Source organism: Platalea leucorodia (genome assembly GCF_965183815.1).
Source record: "Platalea leucorodia genome assembly, chromosome: 2".
Classification (NCBI taxonomy): Eukaryota; Metazoa; Chordata; class Aves; order Pelecaniformes; family Threskiornithidae; genus Platalea; species Platalea leucorodia.
Window position 1 is genome coordinate 103,025,471 of NC_138824.1, and position 18,548 is coordinate 103,044,018.

Sequence of the window (18,548 nt, forward strand, 5' to 3'; positions counted from 1 at the left end):
ACACAGAGAAATTTGGGTAGCTCAGTTCATGCTTACTTCAAAATCTATGAAGAGAAATATGAGTTTATACTCATACTATAAATTTCCAAGCCTGATGAAATATTCTGAAAAAGTGATTTGAATACCCTTCCCAACTTACCTCCCTGTTAGAAACAAAAGCAACACAATGGGCTGGGGAATATATGGCCTGGTGAACAGGTACTAAACTAAAGCTCAAGACACCCGAAACTTGTCTCTGCAGCTCATCCATAGAGTGGCCCTGGATTATTTGTTTCATCTTCCTGTATGTTTACGCTCCCTTTGTATTCTTTGCCATTTTATCTTGTTAGATAGCTGGTTCCCAACAGCCCAAACTCCCCCTTTTTCTATAGTTAGATGCAGGGTGGATGTTAGGCAATACAAAAATGTGGAAGTTAAACTATGAGACTAGGCATCCTGGGCTCTTTATACTGGCAGTGGAGACAGGCCCACTGCATTTAACTTCTGGAAATGCCCTTGTCAGAAATCTCCCTCTCTTGATTATACTGAAGTCTAAGAAAACAATGTAGGAGTAAGAGTTAGCTACCTAAAGCTAGGTGATCCACTGTGCTCACGGTCTCCAGCCTCCACTGGATTCTGCACGGACACCTATGATGCTGCTAAATATTGACAGTATTTTTCTCCCTTTATTCAGAAAGGAAATAGTTGTAGTAAAATTCTTCACTCCTTTCATGTTGCAGAGAAACCCATCTTCTCATTTCCGAGCTGTGAGTTTTCCCTGGCATGCAGAGCACAAAGGGCTGGCTGAGGGAAAGGGATGCACATCTCCGGTGCTACACAGAATCCTTTATAAAAAAGAAAAGCAGACACATTTTCACCAAAAAAGCACTTCTGTTGGATTTTATATCTCCCCTTCAGCATTGTGGAGGCATGGTGAATTACTTCTATTGTTAGACTGAAATAGAGATTGCAAAGTATGAGAATATCTTATTTGTGGCTGTGGAGGCTAGCAGGTAAATGATGCCTTTTCTGCTGTCAGGATCTAAGCTTGCAGTCAGTATCTATGCTCATGCTCTCCAGATGGTGCTGGCCATATTATACCTTTGTCTAAATGCACGTTTGTTACCCTGCCTGTATGCTACAAGGAGACTGTCTTTGTGGACAGTGTTCTCCAAAATCGTGAGCTTGAAGGACAGATTCCCTGCCAATGTAAAGTTGCACTGTTCCACGGATTTTTACCTCTACTTCAAGTGTGGCCTTATGAATCATTACCAGCATTACTAAATATCAGAAAAACAAAACAGCATTGAAAGCTTGGTGAAAAACCAGAGGCATCTATTACTATCCAATTTGGTCGTGTTCAAGACCTGCTTGAGACTGTTGGTATCTAAAGTGGAGCCACTGTGTGCAAAACTACTGGTTTGTGTATAGCATTACTATTGAAACTATACCATATACTTTGAATTATGAGGCATTGGAATGTGATCCCAAACCTAATCCAAACATTTCCTCGTCCAGCCATCCTGACTTGGAAAAGTTAATCATAAGGAAACAACTCCCAAAATGGACTCAGCCACTAGCTGTCCTCTCAGTCGGCTATACTGACGGTGTGAGACGTGATGTTGGCAGGACTGGCTTTACATGTCTTAGCGCTCTGACTGAAAGTAAATAACTCCCTCCTCCTTTTTTGTTGGGTGGAACAGGAGAAAATGAAGCAAAGAGTCCTAAAAGCAACATTATATTTCAGATAAACATGCATAGCAAACAAAGCCTTTTCAATTAGTAAAATGGGCATAAAGAAATAGTCTTGTCCAACCAACTTTTTTAAAAGTAATGTGATTTCTTTGTTATATTCTCCTCTTCCTTCATATCCCTTTTTCCAATTTCTGCCACTCCATGGTACAGATAGCATTATTCTTTGTTTCACTTATGTCTTGACTCCTTTTTTTTTCCTTCATTGGGAACTCTGATTCTGTTTTCCTCTGGTCTCAGTCTCCCTGCCTTTTCTTTTTTTCCCATTTCCCATGGAGTGTGTCTCACCATCAGCTTTTGCCCATGCACTCATCCAGATCTGGCTTCAAATGTTCCTTTTCCCTCTGCTGAGGGCACAGAAGATCCCTAGGGACAGATTTGTCTGTTCCTTTTTCATGCAGATAGTATCAAATTTCTAGCCGTCCCCAGCTCTTTTCAAGTTGTCAGGGCATGGTTTGTGTCATGCTTTTTGTGTCCATCTCTAGATGGTTTTAAGGTCCCTGTGATCTTTGAGTTTACCTGGTTTCTTTGAACATAGTAGTCCAGCATCCGGCATCCCGTGTACTTGGGCCACCTTCCTGTAGAAGCAGCTGTTGGGGGAAAGCTGAGCTGTGCTAGCTCTGATATGTTTTAGTTACAATGGAAACACTTTCAAGAAATAGATGGGAAGCATTTGAGAAATAAAGCTCTTTTCACCCAATGTTGCTTACAAATGCTGTTTTTCAGTGCCAAGCAAATGGGAGCTGAATTGCAAAGCAGGTCTTGCCCTGGTATCAGACCTTTTCTCAGTACTCTGAGGAGCAGCCATAATAATACTCCACAATAATGCAGGGAAGTTACCCAGTTTGGACCAGTGAGGTTAACTCCACACGGAGTTCAAAAGGGATCTGAAAAGAAGGACTGTCCGTTTGACATGAGCTCCACAATGTTTCCTGAGTTAAAAAATGAAAAGTATCTTGGCTATGCATCTGAATGAGGGTGGGAGGAAGATAGTGTTTCAAGAGAAGTTTTTTTTTCTTTATTTCTATGTCTGTGGTATAGTTATTAAACTCTAATAAACTGATCTCATTTGCACTGAACTAGGTTCTGTTGAAACTCTCACTTAAACAGTTAAACAGATTTTGTTTTGGCAGCAGTTTTTATATTTCCCAGGAAGAAGGATCCGAAGCAAAGCCCAATGTGTAATAATTTCAAGCGACTGTTTTAAGAAAACCCAATCTCCTTTCTAATCTATAAAACAGATTCCTTGTGGCATTTGTATACAACTGAAGTTTCCTTTCTTTACAAAAATCTGGGAGTAAATTACCTTTTTCACCTTGAAACAGAAAACACTCAGCATGGAAAGAGACTGGGTATATTCTACGCTGCCAAAGTCAAATTTCTATGTACGTACTTAATCTTTTGGCTAAAAGTGCAAAAATAGAACAGTGGAAGCCTCTTTTCAGCTTTAAATTCAAGTGTCCATTTCCACCTCTGTCTCACATTTGCACTGTCTTTAGAGGCAAATTCTTCTTCTTCATATTGTAGGCAAATTCCAGCACTGTGCAGGAGGCTAACTTAAGGCCTGTCATACTGCCTAAATCCTGTCTAAATACACATTGCGGACAAGGAATTTTTTCAATAGACCTTTTGTTTGCCCACTGATTTTTTTCTTGAGTTGATACTGTGTGCCTGAGACTGTGGTTTGATCAAAGTGTATAGTAGGCTAAAATTTTGCATTCCATTTACAGAGTGTGCTACAGCAAAGCACATAAAAGTACAAATACAAAGTACATAAGATATTTATAATATTTACAGCATTTTCACCTATTCTTCCTGTAAAGTAATGAGAATTGAGAAAAAAAGGAAAATAAGGTAGCTGTTTCTCAGCTGTTAACCCCAGTCCAAATAGATTGTTAAACATGTATTGGAAGTAATTTTGAGGAGTTTTGCTGGTACTTTCATGATGGCCTTTTTGAATAGTTAGAATAGTAAGGAATAGTTTCACATATAGAGAAGTTTTTTATTTAAGTACCACCTTACTTGTTCCTTGTGTAGTTTAAGCTTAATCCTTCTCATATACATGATATCTTTCTGATTTTGACAGTAGTTGAAGCATACTCACTCTTTAGTGACAGAAATAACTCCTGTGTTATATCTCAGATTTACGTGCCAGCCAGGTGCTCTGTCACACAAGGTCAGTTATTTGACCAGGTACTCCAGAGTACTATGATCGCAATATACATTGACCAAGGTGTTTATCCAGAGCTGAAGAAAAACGGCAAGTACAAAATCATAAATGCCACAATGCAAATCCAGGTAAAGTCAATAGAAGGATTCTCATTAGTTTCAGGATGCATCAAATAATAAGAAAAATGCAATGGATGGATCTTAAATGAAATTACAAGCAAAGCTGTGTTGAAAGTATTGTTATAAACTGATTTTTAAAATAAAAATTTTGTGTTCTGTAATGCAGGGAGTACTTTACACTTTATTGTGCTCATTTTTAAAAGCAGTTCTGAGCAGAAATTCATTGGTGCAAGGAGATTTTCTACAGTTGGTACAGTGCAATCCCATTGTTTGGAATATGCAATCTATTTGCAAACTGGCTGACATCACAATTAAATGAACAATTTTACAACATAGGAGCTTGACTGACACATATATTTTCCCTCATATTTCAGCAAATTAAAATAAATTAGTAACTTTACATGCTCATCAACTGGTTAATATAATTTATTTGTGCACCACAAGGCTAAGTGAAATTAGCATGCAAAATTCGCTAAAATAAGAACTAAATCAAAATGCTGGCACACACTCTTAGTGGCTTTCATGTTGTTGTTTTTGTTGCTGCTTTGATTTTAAATTACCTTATATTGTTAATTTTTTCTCATCTCATAGGAACTCCTCAGGACATTTTTTTTAGCCCAGTTTTGTAAGGAAATTAAGATTTTTTACGATTATGCTGTACACATGGGTGTGTATGATCAGTGTTTTTGTGTATCTATATGTGATTACTTCCCTTCTGACTCCAGGTTCCGTTGGTTAGTTTTTAATGGTTTTGATAGAGAGATGCATTTCAAAAATGTTAGCTGCTTCCAGGAAAAAGTGGACTGTTAAGATAGCGAAGGGACTTGCAATCACAACCCACAGTGAGGGGATGGCTAATAAATGTACATTTTATACAACACTGCCCAGGAATCTGCACAAGATAAAATTTGCTGCTCCCACAACTGTTTTTCTTATTATAACAATGATAGAAAAAGCTGATAAAAGCTATTTGCCATATTTTCAGAATAAGAGACATCAGAGACTATCATGGAGCTGAAAGTGGACAATTCTAGAGTCAGGTTTCTTCATACGCTGATTGATTTTTTGTGATGCAAATAGCCTACTGGAAAAAAAAAAAGGCAAACAAATCTTTGCTGGGAAATGTTTAGCATGTGTTATCATAAGGACACTTGTATTATAGTTTCATATGCTGAATTGTCCTAGTCCAGAGGAATCATAAGCAAGCTGCTTGAACCCTTTGCCTCAGGATCTGAAGTTCATGAGATGTATGAGATGTCAATCTTTCCATTGACTTCGTGAGTCTTTGATTCAGGCCCTGTTTATAGTATGTATTCATAGATTAGATTCACATGTGGATTTTCAATAAGTGGCAAAAATTAATACTTGATTTGTTATATTCCAGGAGTTAAAGTGCTATTATATCATAACGAAGAATGTCAGAATAGATGAACTACATACACTGAGCAATACTAGCTCACTAATTTGTTTCCAGACAATTTATTTTTAAAGGTTACTCAGATTTATTGTAAAGGTAACCAAAACTGAGTTTTTCAGTGACATTGGTGGTGGTGTCTGGGTAGTGTGGGGATCCATTCACACCCCCAGGAGAGGATTCTTCAGTTCAATTCTGGGAAAAGCTTGGATGTGTCAGATGGAAAAACCGACCATGGAAGGACTGGGAGGAAGGGAAACTCATGGTGCAGGTCTTCCTGCGCTGCCACAAGAAAGTCATGGCAGAAATCCCAAGCTGGAGGTGACAGCTCAAGCCCCTCAAAGCTTTTGAACAGGATGCGAAGATTGCACTCTCCTTGAAGAAATGTTTGCAAGGTTAGATCCCTGTGTCTCTCGTTAGAAGGAGTTTCTGTAAGTGGCAGGGCAGGGTATGACCCTCAAAGTCAGCCTGTTCTTAGGCCACTCTTACTCTGGGACAAGTAGCATTTGTGTCTTGGTTACCATTTTGGAAAAGAGGAATTACTTGTGTGCAGATTTTAACTGAAAGCATGCTGAGTATAGCACATAACAGAAGGGTTTCGTGCAGACCATGCAGAGACATCTTATCACTGATTCTTCTCAATGAGGCCTTGAACAACACTGTCCCTTAGCAGACAGGTACTGATGATACAGATGTACCAGTCATACCTAATATAGAAAAGTACAGTGCATTGCATGCACTGTATAATCACAGTATGCTGATATTTATGAACCCAAGCCCAGAAATGTCTGAGTCCTGAATATGATGGGGCCAGGACTGAACTGCTTGAGGTCTGCCTGCATGCTTAGCTCTCCGCGTGCTGGCATCCTGCTGTGTGTGCTGTGCCATTGGTAAAGCAATACAGACTTTCCCACTATTGGGATATTTCACATGATGTCAGTGTAAGGATTTGAGTACATCATATGGCCATGCACCTAAGTCACGTCTCATTTAACTCTCCCTTTTAAGAGGGAATAGGTTATTAAGGATTGGTTTTGCTGGGCAATCAGAACCTCCTAGTTTTCAATTTTATATATGTTAATATAAAATGTTATCCCAGTTGAATAGTAAATTAGAAGTGAATATGGTATATGAGTTGACGGATACTGTCTAGAGAGACTGAGCTGCCTAAAAGTATATTTCATGCAATTTAGTTAAAATGCAAGGAATCTCCTCTTTCACTTTTTGGATATGGTTTTCAGCTATTGGATGCGTTGGAACTAAGTCTACATAAAAAGCTCTGTACATTTCCAAGTGACTAAACTGCATTTGTGCAGAAGACTCTCTGTGATTATGCCTGTAAAATGATAAAAAATATACACTGTTAAACATCAACACCTTGCATGTAGCTGGTGCAATCTTGTTTTCCTATCTGTTGGTCTTCTACTAGATTTGTTAATAAACAACTGAAAAGAACTCATCAAAACAGTGTGGGGCCTATTGAAGCAGCTTCAAATTCATCCCTTTTAAAAATGTGAAATAGAGTCCCATTTCCTTTTGTTTGTATTAAGAACCAACTAGACTAAGACAGAGTTAGATTTCCCTTGTAATTTAAGAAGATATTAAAGTAATTCAATAACTGTATGCTAAAAAAATCTATGTATGTATTAACATATATATTCATATAAACGTATGTGTGTATCTATTTAAATCTTTTATCAGTTCTGTCCTGGTGAAACTTCTAGTGCTCTTCTTTGTTAATACTACTTTCTTTGAGGCCTGCATGATTCCCTTTTTACCCCATGAATTTATGATATGCTTTCCCATACCTCATGTTCCTGTAGTAAAATTACGTGGAAATGTTTTTTCTCAATGGAATATAGTTTGTCCATCTTTGCTCTTTTTTCTCTCTGTTTTCAAACCACTTGGTAGAAAAATTAGTAGAGATTATAATTTCTATCATCTTCTTTAACCTGACTTTTCCCCACTAATCCTTGTATTTCAGATTTCAGCTGAAGTCATGCAAATCTTTAGCCATCTGCACCTGGAGATAGTCCCATAAAGCTTAAAAAACCATTCAACATGTAAACGTCAATATATGGTCATTCCTTGGGAAGTTTGAAACCTATTTTAGGTCTTCTTGGTAAGTGATCAGGTGAATGATGAAAAATCATACAGGAAAAGATTAGATTCCTCTGCTGAAGATTGCCATAACATATTTGTAACATTTTCTGTTTAAGCTTACTCCTGTTCTGAAGCTGTAGTGCCATCTTTTGCTTTTACAGAAGACAACCAGGCTCAAATTTATTCTTTGCCTCCCTTCCTGTGCTGGAAGATTTAGCACTGACATGTGTCAAATGGGTTTGTTTTACTTGTGCTGACTAGGCATGCTTTTTTCCCCCAATGTAACAATTTAATAGAGTTTCTTGTGATTGAAATGATAATGATTATTTGTAAAGCCCATTCATTTCTTTTTGTAATAAAAAAGGGTAAAGAGAGCATGACATAACATGTGGTCTGTGTGGAAAGAGTAGGGGAAGAATACAGCATGTTAGCTGGCTTGATTGAAAAACAGTGCTGTTCACATGTTCAGTTCTTTGCCATTAGGGTATTTGGTCCATGATATTGGTAGCTTAATACTAGCATCAAAAGCTTTAAGACTGATCAACACCTAGGTTGCAAACAAAAATCAGGTTTCAAATACTGTGCTATGGAAGTGAATGCATACCATCTCCCAAATCTTACGCAGTGATTGCTTCTCCTCTTTAAGGACTGAGAACCCTTGTAGAGATTTTAAAATCCTACAGCAACAGTGGCACAGAGAAAAAACAATTCCAAATTGTTGCTGAATTTTTATTGTTTTCTTGGATGACTGGAAATAAATCTGAATTCACATTCCATGGGATGGACTTCTTAACAGCAATAGTGGCAATTGTACTTATTTAAAAACAAAGTGGAAAAAATACATTTCCGAATTTTTCAAGGAATTTGGAAAAGTCAGCATGACCTTTAGTTTCATTTTGTAAAACATTTCCAAGGCTTACCAAGTAAGGAACTGGACAGCTTGAAGAGTGGAATCTCCCAGGGATGCTGGGGCCATGGGCTCCAAGCAGTCTGCCTGGCAGCTCTCTCGCAGCCTTCACATCAGGATGCCTGGTGAGCTGGGATCCCAAATGTTAAGGAGGCAGGAGCCTGGGACCCAAGTCTCCTACAAAGAAGTACTCTGGAAGCTTAAGCTAGGCCTCCCAATGTGCCTTTCCAACCTCATCGTGTTGGACACATCCGTGTCATGACCCCATGGTCCTGAGAGGTCAAAAGCCACAATTTCCAAACTCCCAGATTGTGAAATGAACAGCTGAGGAAATAAGCACTGGAAGGATTGGCCTGCTGGGGTGCAATGAGAATCTAAAAAATGTTCTGCTTTTGATGAATCCCTATTTGCTGGAAGAATTGCTCTTTGGGAAATTTCTGGGCAGCTGTAAGTCTTCTGCTCATGTTTTCCTTTCAGATAATTTTATTTTGAGGTATAAAAGCAAAAAGATGAACCTTTGCTACATAACTAAAACAGAGAAAGATTGGGAAACCTCCTCAAAGAATGCATTTCTTGCCCTGACCTTGTGTATGATCTCCCCCACAGAAATCAGTTCTAAGTTTCATAAGTTTAGTGTTTAATAATAATAGGACTACACTAACAACAGGAGATATATCTGCTCTGTATCAGTACGGGTGAGACTGGAGGAAGGAGACCTGGGCTGACTTCATGAGAGATTTGAAGAGTTGTTCATATTCCATTTCTGCAGTTACTTTTTTTGGTAACCACATGCTTAACTGAAGTTAAGTGTTACACTGATGAGACTGCTTACATCAGATTTAAGGAAGTGTACCGTGTTTTCATGTTTAAGGCTTAAAGTGGTACCTCAGTTTCAGCATCTATGGGATGGCAATGTTAATTATAAATGATGTTCCTTGCAAGAAAGCAGGTTGTGTCAAGTCACGTTCATGAAGTGCTTTGAGATACTTTTATAGGACATTATCATCTATTCTACTTCAGCCCCACTGTTGCACTGTCTTGCACAGAAATTTTTTGTGAATGAATTTTAGCCATGGCCTTGCATTTATAATGAGAAGTACGTGTACATATAGTAGAGGCCACTACTTGGCCCATTTACCTCTAGTGGTCATTTGCTTTGATTCTGGGCTGTGGAGTCACTAGGCTTTATTTAGTCTTTTGGCCTCCGGTGTTTTTGCTGCTCCAGCTTATTTTTTATTTTTATTATTTTTAAGTCTCCAGTGGACTGGAATACAAACTCTGCAAATTCATCAGGTTATAATGGATGGCCAAGAATGATTAATGTCATGTGTTAGTTTTGGAGTGGTTTTGGATGTAGATATACTGCAGACTGTGGTGTTTTGTGGAATTTTATATTGAAGTGCATCCTGTCTGTGTCCTCCACATATTGTTTGATGGTTGTGGCTGATTAATCACATCTATTGCAGCTGTCACATTAGGGGGATTTGAACAAATCATGGACTTTTTCCTTTATTCCCCTTTTCCTAGTGCCACAGTACAAAAACATATTTGAACAAAATGTTCATTCTGTCCTTTACGTGTCTTTGAAAGGTAAGAATAATTGACTGTGTTTGCTATTAGTACATTTCAAGTTGGACAAGTCTAATATCTAAGCTTACTCTGTAGGCTTTACCTATTCTATTAAGGGCAAAACCTGCAATCCTTATTTCCTTCAGGATCCTTATTGAACTTTATGCAGATATTGATGCAACCAAAGGAATTATATCAGATTTTTAGGCAGAAATGGGGGTAGAAATGGTGCCTATGTTTTGGGGAAAGCACTGTGTGCAAGCTGCAGGTTCCCATTTTGATATTTCCTAAACCTTCTTTGCTTTCTCTCTTACTGTATATTAGATGTGATTGTTGTTCCTTTTCCAGAGTCGTTACTGTTACCATTGTTTGCCTGATAAATGTGTATTTGGAGCCACAAGTGAGTGCTTTTCACTGCAGTTAGATCCTATTGTCCTTGAGGCAGGCAGGCATATTCTGTGTATCTATTCATTGCTTACCATGGCACAAGAACGGGCAGTGGAAGAATTTACTGTTTTCGTAGAACAAGGAAAAAATATGGGTCAAAATTTCCACGTGTTTGCTTCTTCTGGTAATATCCTATTTCTGTATTTAAACACCTTGGCACCAGTGATCTTTTTCAGAGATATTGGGTCCTTCAGCTCTTATTGGCACCTGTGGTACTATGGAGAGCTTATAAACATCTCACACTAGCCTACTTTTATATGTTGGTTATAGGAACCCGATTTTAGACACACTTTTAAAACTCAGTCCATGACTTCCAATACTCCAATACTTCAGAAGAATTATTACTGTAGGGCAGAGATTAAGAACTTTGTCCAACTAGTTTTTCCAGTGAGAAGAAATTATGTTAAGTCAGATTTGTATTTGTTTCTCTGTATGTATTTAATATTTCTGACTCTGACAGTGTGTTGCTTTGGAACACAACCCAGGCCTTTTCTCATGGTCCATTATCCCTATTTGCTGTAAGCAGTATAAATGATAAGGCACACATAGAGCTTTTGAAGTCTTTTCTAGTGGCCCCTAGATGTAGATATTTTAAAATCCTGGAAAGGAATGTATTGTAAAAGAGCTTAAAGGGCATTTGCACTTCTATGACAAAGAAGGTTTTTTTGTTTTTTCTGGGATTAGTGGATTTGTATAGATGTCTCCAGAACTGTAGGGCGACATACTGCTTTATGTTCACATGGCTGTCAGTGTGAACACATGCAATAGGAAGGGGAAAATAAATATTAGCAATTAAACCAACAAACTCTTTACATCCAGTGAAGATTTTTAATGATTACTATCATTTTTTCAGATATCTAGTTTTCACTCTATATAAATTAACTAAAATACCTATTCTGGAGTAAGATTAAGCATAGCTCTGCAGCATAGCCTTGCAGTACCCATAATGTATGTATTTAAGTCACATACATTATTGTTAATTTGCAGAAGAAAACATAAAAGTAACTTTTTGATTTGAGATATTTTTGTGATATCTTCTGGGAGATATTTTTGTCCAAGTGAGAGGCCCTGAGTTTACCACCACCATTAATTGCCTGGTAAGGTATTTCAAAGTGTCCTTTGAATCTACATACATAATTACATGCTTGACCAAGACCTTGTATTTCTATATTGCTCTGAAGATGATCTGTTCATGCATAGACACCTTCTTGTCTTGAATCCCAAGATCCTTGTTGTCCCATGAGCATGGTATAAGCAGAACCTGCATAGTGAACAGATTAATTTTCTTTCCTACTCTCAGGACACCTCTGTGTTCCTAGTCTGTTCCTTGAATAATATATTAAGATTCTTTTGACATAGCCTGTTGCTCTGATAATCCCATTCTATTTTTGGACCTCAGCATTGCTAAAGTTTAAGCAGAATCATCACAAGTAGCATCAGCAGCATGGGGTATATATTGTTCTAAATTCAAGTGAAATCACATTGTTAAAATATTTTCCTTAGATATTTTTGGTATTTCTATTTTACAAACAAAAGGTGATGGATTATATTATAACTGGACATGAAATGTCCTCCTCATAGATTTTGGCTTTTTGCTCTCTTTATTTAGATCAATCATTTCGGAAAGAATGATGAATGGTAGAGGTCATACTTACCAATCTACCAGAGATTTTTTCACAACTTTGGCTTCAGTTAAGATGTGTGAAATTAAATTTTAATGGCTTTTTAGATTCAAAGGAATATTGGAAAAGAACAGATTATTTGTACTGGAAGAGCTTTACTCCTGATTTCTGGGAAACACCCCCTCACCAATGCTCTCCAACACTGGATAAATCCGTTTTTTTTTTCTTGCCTATTTTATGAACTACCTCCTACACACTAATGATTGCCTCTGCTTTTCTACAACCTGTGTGTTATATAAAGGCACAGGTTTTGTATAGGTTATAGGCTGCCTTAAGGCTCAACATTTTTAAGGGAAGTGTCCAAATGTAGGCATGGTTGTCAAGAAATTATCAGGCGGTATAGGATGCTCAGCCTTTTAATTGGTTATTGCTAAGCATCCAGACTTGAACATATAGACCATAACACATTCGAGTGATAGGAATATGCAGTCACAAGCAAACTTTTGGAAAGGTTGGATGGAATGATTTTGATTTTGAGTGTCCTGTTTGACAAACACTGGAGGTCCTTGATTTTCAGAAACTGCATTCCATGGAAACCAGGCTTCTCTAAAAGTTTTTCAAAAGGGCATGCAAGGTCCCTTATCAGCATTGAAATTATTGGCTGTTGGTTTTGGCCAAGAATTATTTTAAACTATTGATTATAAATGTAAAACAGTACTATGGTATTTGTGAAGATAGCATTTATTTCCATAAAGACAAATGACATATTTTGCATTTTCTCTTACAAATGCAATCCAACTCATTTTACCTTCACCTTGAAAACCACACTTTCTCTTTATATGAGAAGTGTTTTTAATCATGGTAAAAGACCAAGAACGAACATCATTAGTCAGAGTCTAGAGTATCAAGATCAGCAAATTATCTCCAAAGAAGGAACCTAAATGATTTGATTTCTTTGATCAGTTTATTTTGGTTTGCTCTGTTGAAAATCATTCAGAGTTTCATGAAGTAAGAGAAATTACCTGAATTGACTAAGAGTCTGTAAGTTTTTTTATGTTTGTGTGTGTGTATATGAACTTGGGAATGAAAAACGGCAATTGGTTTATTGCCGTATTGTCATTAAACACTGGATTTTTAAGACGTTAGAAGACCAGAAGGTCAATGCTTAGTTAAGATCCATCCCAAAGATTAGCAATGAGAAGCATGAGTTACATTCTTCAGCTTTCTGCAGAATATGGTTGGAGCTAATTGCCAGTGGCCTGGCTTCATCCCTTTGGGATTTTTGATCTATTTCCAAACCCACTGCATAGCCTCGCAGTCTTTGAACTATACCAGGCCTCAGACAATATTAACTCCTACTTCTGAGCAGCAAAGTTGATATTGTATAAGAACATCTTGCAGCCTCCAGATAAACAATAGTTCGTAAGTCCTAAAAAGAGGGATACATTGTGATGACTGATTTAAGGAAAAATACAATAAAGCTTTAAATAAAACAGGAATTACTGGAAACCCTCCATGTATGTAAATTCTAAAGCCCATTATACCTTACAGAAATGACAGCATACATTGGAATTCTGATCTGAATTCTCTCAGTGCCAGGAGGCACACAAGGCGCGAACATCGTTCTTCCACTTCGATCGGTCCGCTGCTGCGTGCTCTGGAGTCAAGGGCCACAGCGCAGTCTTCCATCGGTTTCCCCCTCAGGACATGACCGATCCAGCTCCATCTCCTCCTCCTCACTTCGTTACCGATTTTCTCCATCTCCGCCATTTCTGATGCTTGCTGTTTCTGTAACATTTTTTTTTTTTTTTTTCCCCCCCGAGTGGAGGTAGTTGGCCTCCTGCCCAACCCCCATGACTTGGAGGGCCAGTGCTTTTTTCTGTCAGGGTGGCCTTCCCTTAGGCTGCGTTGGTTCGCGGCACCTTCTTCAGTTTTATCCGGTGCACCCTCCAGAGAGGGATCCCCTATCCACCATCCAGGGGACGCGCCTTCTAGCTGTGCAGCCCCAGACGAAGGATACATTGGAATTACTCTCTGTAAACTCAGGACTCTTGTTTATCCTTTAAATGCAACTGATGTGACCAAAGAAGGATTAAACATGGCTTTATTTGTGTTACTGTTTCAGATGTTTTGGACTGAATTATCTTTTGGCAACGCTGAGATTTATTAGGACTCTTTGGTCTCATTTACTTGATGACTTGCTTAGTACATACCTTTGTTCTTTTCTTTCTCTGTGTGCTTCTTGTTAAGTTGTCAACAACAAAACTCTAGGAGATACCTGAAGGTAAGGACTTTTTTTTTGTCAACATAGTATTTCAGGGGAAAAGAAAGCTATACCTTTTTTTATGATTCATCTTTGTTTTCTCATGATCAGCATTAAAAAACCCTGCAATTTCAGAAAGAAAAAATGAGAAAAGTTTAGGCTTCATGTTGTTATTCAATACCAAAATTGCTGGGGTTTAAATTAATGCATGAGCATCTTTAGGCTGGAACTGGTTGGGAAATTCCAGTGAAACATTTTTCATTGGAAAATGCCATTTTGGAAATTTCTTATTAAAACCCTAAAGGTTTTCATGGAGATGTAGATAAAGCCGTCACGGAGAAGATTTCTGAATCAAATGAGAACAAGAAAGATGGCATAAGCTGTTACCATATTCAGTAGGCTAGTGGCCTGAACGATGTAGACCCTCAAATACTTCAGAATAAGTCCCTCCCTGAAAATGCATAGGCACTCTCTTGTCTCTTGATATTTTCTGTTTCTTTTCATTTTTCTTCTTTTTTTTTTTCCTCATAAAGTTTGGAAATATCTCAATGTACGTCTCAGTCATGGTTACCATGACGTTATCCTGAGTTTTTCTCTCAAGATATTTCCTTCTCAGCCTGACTAATTAGCTTGAGTGAAATGTTCCTCTAACGGGGATACATGGCTTCTGTTAATTAGCCCGACTTCTTCAGCAGCAGCTGGGTAGCCTGTCTGTCAGTACTTCATGAAGAACAGTCATGCCCTGAAAATCTGGTGCCTTTTCCAGCTCTGGACATCTCCTGGCGCTTTCCTGTTGTTGTGTGCAGGGGATATAAGGCAGGTTCTGGTCACTGTGTCAAGGTATTTCAATAGCATGTGGATGTTCATTTCTTGTTTTTGACTCTGTCATTGGCATATTTGAGACCCAAGTGTTTTGCAGTCTGGGTCAAGCTGGTTTCACAAGAGCGAGCTCCAGCAGCTGTGCTGTCTGGCCAGGGACAGCAGTCAAGATCTTGTGCAGCCATATCCTTCTTCCCTAACCCAGGTTTGATTAAGCCCAAAGTGAAGTTGTCAAATGCTATCAGTGAAATCATCCCTTGCCATCACCTAAAGTTAGGGGAGGTAATGCCCTGGCAATAAGTCAGCTGTAAATCATGTGGGTGTGTTTGAACGTGGTGGGCTGTTTCGTTTTGTTGACATCAGGGAGAAGAGTTTGGTCGTGTGGTAAGGGATGTAGCTCCCGCCTATTTGCTCTGCACCAGTGCCACAAGAGGGATCCCTCCAACACAGAGGCAAAGGGCACAGCACTTCAAAGGCATGAGTGATATAGTCCCCTCTGCCCCCCATCCTTCCTCCCATACCCCAGCAGCTCAGGACACTGCTTCCCTGCTGTCAAAACAATAGCTCTGGTGTTTAAATCTGAAGCTTGTTTTTATGCTCAGAGGTAAGAGGATGAGCAAATATTGCTGTGGGTGAAAAATTCCGTCTGTACTCCCAGCTTTGTCCTGAGCTCACAGCTGGGGGATCAGTCTACCTGAGATGTAGATGCCTTATACAATTGTATTACCATCCTTTGTGCTATGCTAACTTGTTTTGAGTTTTGGCTTCCTACCACCTTTTTCTCCTACTGAGAATTTTTTTTTCTATTACAGGATTGGGTAACAGTACATTAGATGGAAGCTTCCTTACTGCAGATATTTAATCCTAGAAATATACATCTTAACATCTCTCTAATAAAACTGACACAATGGATGTAGTGCAATACTTCAGGATTTACATAATGGTTTGTTCTTAAAATGTCTTCTCTGAATTTCTTAATATGTACAACTTCAGGGCCTGATCACAATACCTTTCCTCTGAGATGAGGTAGTACTTTACTATTCAGTTGGTAGGCTTTGCACACCCTGAAAGGTCTGTCCTCTTCAGTAAGACAGCCTGTACTGTAAATTTCTCTTCATGAATAAGGCCAGCTATGTCACGAAGTGCTGTCTTCCACTGCAGCTCTTGTGCAGTACTCATTTTGTTATAGATAAAATAAGTTAAAGTCCCCACCTAAATCTTCTTCAACCTCAATTCACCCTTTGCAATTGGAAACAAATTTAAAGATTCTGTAATGCAAGTATTTGGTCAAAGCTGACATCCTGGGAAAAGGTAAGATCTGCTTCCTTTTTTCCTCCTTTCCCCCTGTCTGTTGTCTCTAAAATAATAAATGAACCAGAAGAGTGGTGCAACACGTGGTTAGTAACATACCTGCCTAAAATGTGAGAGTGCTAATACTGTGAACTGGCTCTGGATGGGAACCAGGAGACAAGCACTGTTGAATTTTCTCTTGGCTCTGAAGCACAGCTACCTCTACATTTTTGGTAACTCATTTGGACCAGTTGTCTGTGCTCCCCTTGGTTATAAGCCATTTTCCAGCAGTGCTAGGAGGGCTTGTGCAATTAATGTTTGGAAAACAACAGAGATCAGAACTACACATTTCATATTTTTCATTGAAATAAATTAAGTGATTTTCTGAAGCAATGACTGCAGAATTTGGTTTTACATTGTCACCTTGTATTTAAAATGTAAAAATAAATCATAGTAAGTAGTCCCTGGAAACTTGCCCATAAAGTACATGCTCCCTGTTTTGTAACATATGAGAAACATGGATCATAGAATCATAGAATCACAGAATCATTAAGGTTGGAAAAGACCCTTAAGATCACCGATCCTTAAGATCAGCGAGTCCAATCGTTAACTTATCACTTCCAAGTCCACCACTAAACCATGTCCTCGAGCACCATGTCTACCCGTCTTTTAAATACCTCCAGAGATGAAGACTCAACCACTTCCCTGGGCAGCCTGTTCCAGTGCCTGACTACCTTTTCGGTGAAGTTCTTCCTAATATCCAATTTGAAGAGCACTCTAACAAGTGGATACATTTCACCTGCACATTGGAGCTGAATTAATGACTGTCTGCTTACTGACCTCAGGGATTGCCGCATGAGATATTAGTAGAATACGCACTTTTTCCCTAAAAGGTTGCAACAGGGAACTTATGCCTGTATGGCAGTATCTAAGGAGTAAACACTTGTGTGCGTTTGTACAGTCTCTGTGTTACCCAAGAGGAACAGATCCTCTATATCTGACCTTGGAGTTCTGACATAAACTTCAGAAGAGACATTCAGGTGAAAGGGGGATAAATCTTATCCAACTAGGTCTAATGCTTGAATGTGTTTAAAAAATCTTGCTTAATAAGGAAAATCAGTTGATGTATAGTTTTGTAGCTGGTATTGAAGAAAGGAAATTACTGTGATATGGAGAGATGAGGTAAAATGCAGAAATACAAAAGAACATGCAATACACAGAGTAAGTGCCTTTTTACATCATAAAGTGAAGATGTACATCAAAATCATATCATATAAATAAGTTAGTTGTTATCTTTCTCCCTCTATAAACTGAGTACTGGCAAGTGCATGTTTGTTGCTGTCTGAATATCAGTAGTATTCTGTTTTCAAAGCCAAGTCCAAATACGTCTTTTTTTACTGCTCACTTGTTCCCACTGTCATGTATCATGAACTATACTTTTTAAAAAGATGTAGGGCACACATGGGACAATATGAAGATGTATATAAGGGAGCAAGTCATTTTACATGACCTTTAATTATATAAATTTGGTAGGGACTACATGTATTGGGGCTGTTTACTCCAGGGATTAGTTACTCTCATTATGCAAACAGTGCAATGCTGAGAAGCTGAGTCACTGAGGAAATGGGGCAGGTTTTGAAAACTGATCCCTTGCCATTGACGTACATGTGAGAATATAAATGTTTTAGTTTTACGGGAATAGAACATCTTAATGAAAGGAGTCGGAAGGAAATCCAACACAATCAGTAGTACACATCACATTCATTTTTGGTGTGGCTTTCCAAGGAACTCAACATGTACCAGTTATTTTAATTATAAATCAAGTGCGCCATTCAGACCATATTCTGTTACCTATTAAAAATGGTACATTCTGAGATGCACTCCTCCCACTTTCTCTCTTATTCAACTGGGAAAATTAGGTCACTGGGTAGCAAAGACCACAACCACAGCTTCTTATGTGCCTGCCTGTGAAAAATGCAGACTTCTATGAGACTGCACTTCCACCAGCTGAGGGTTTCACGTTTGCCAACAGGCTGAAGGCATAAACAGACTTTTCTGGGAGGAGATAGTAATACGTACAGCAGTTAGTAGACT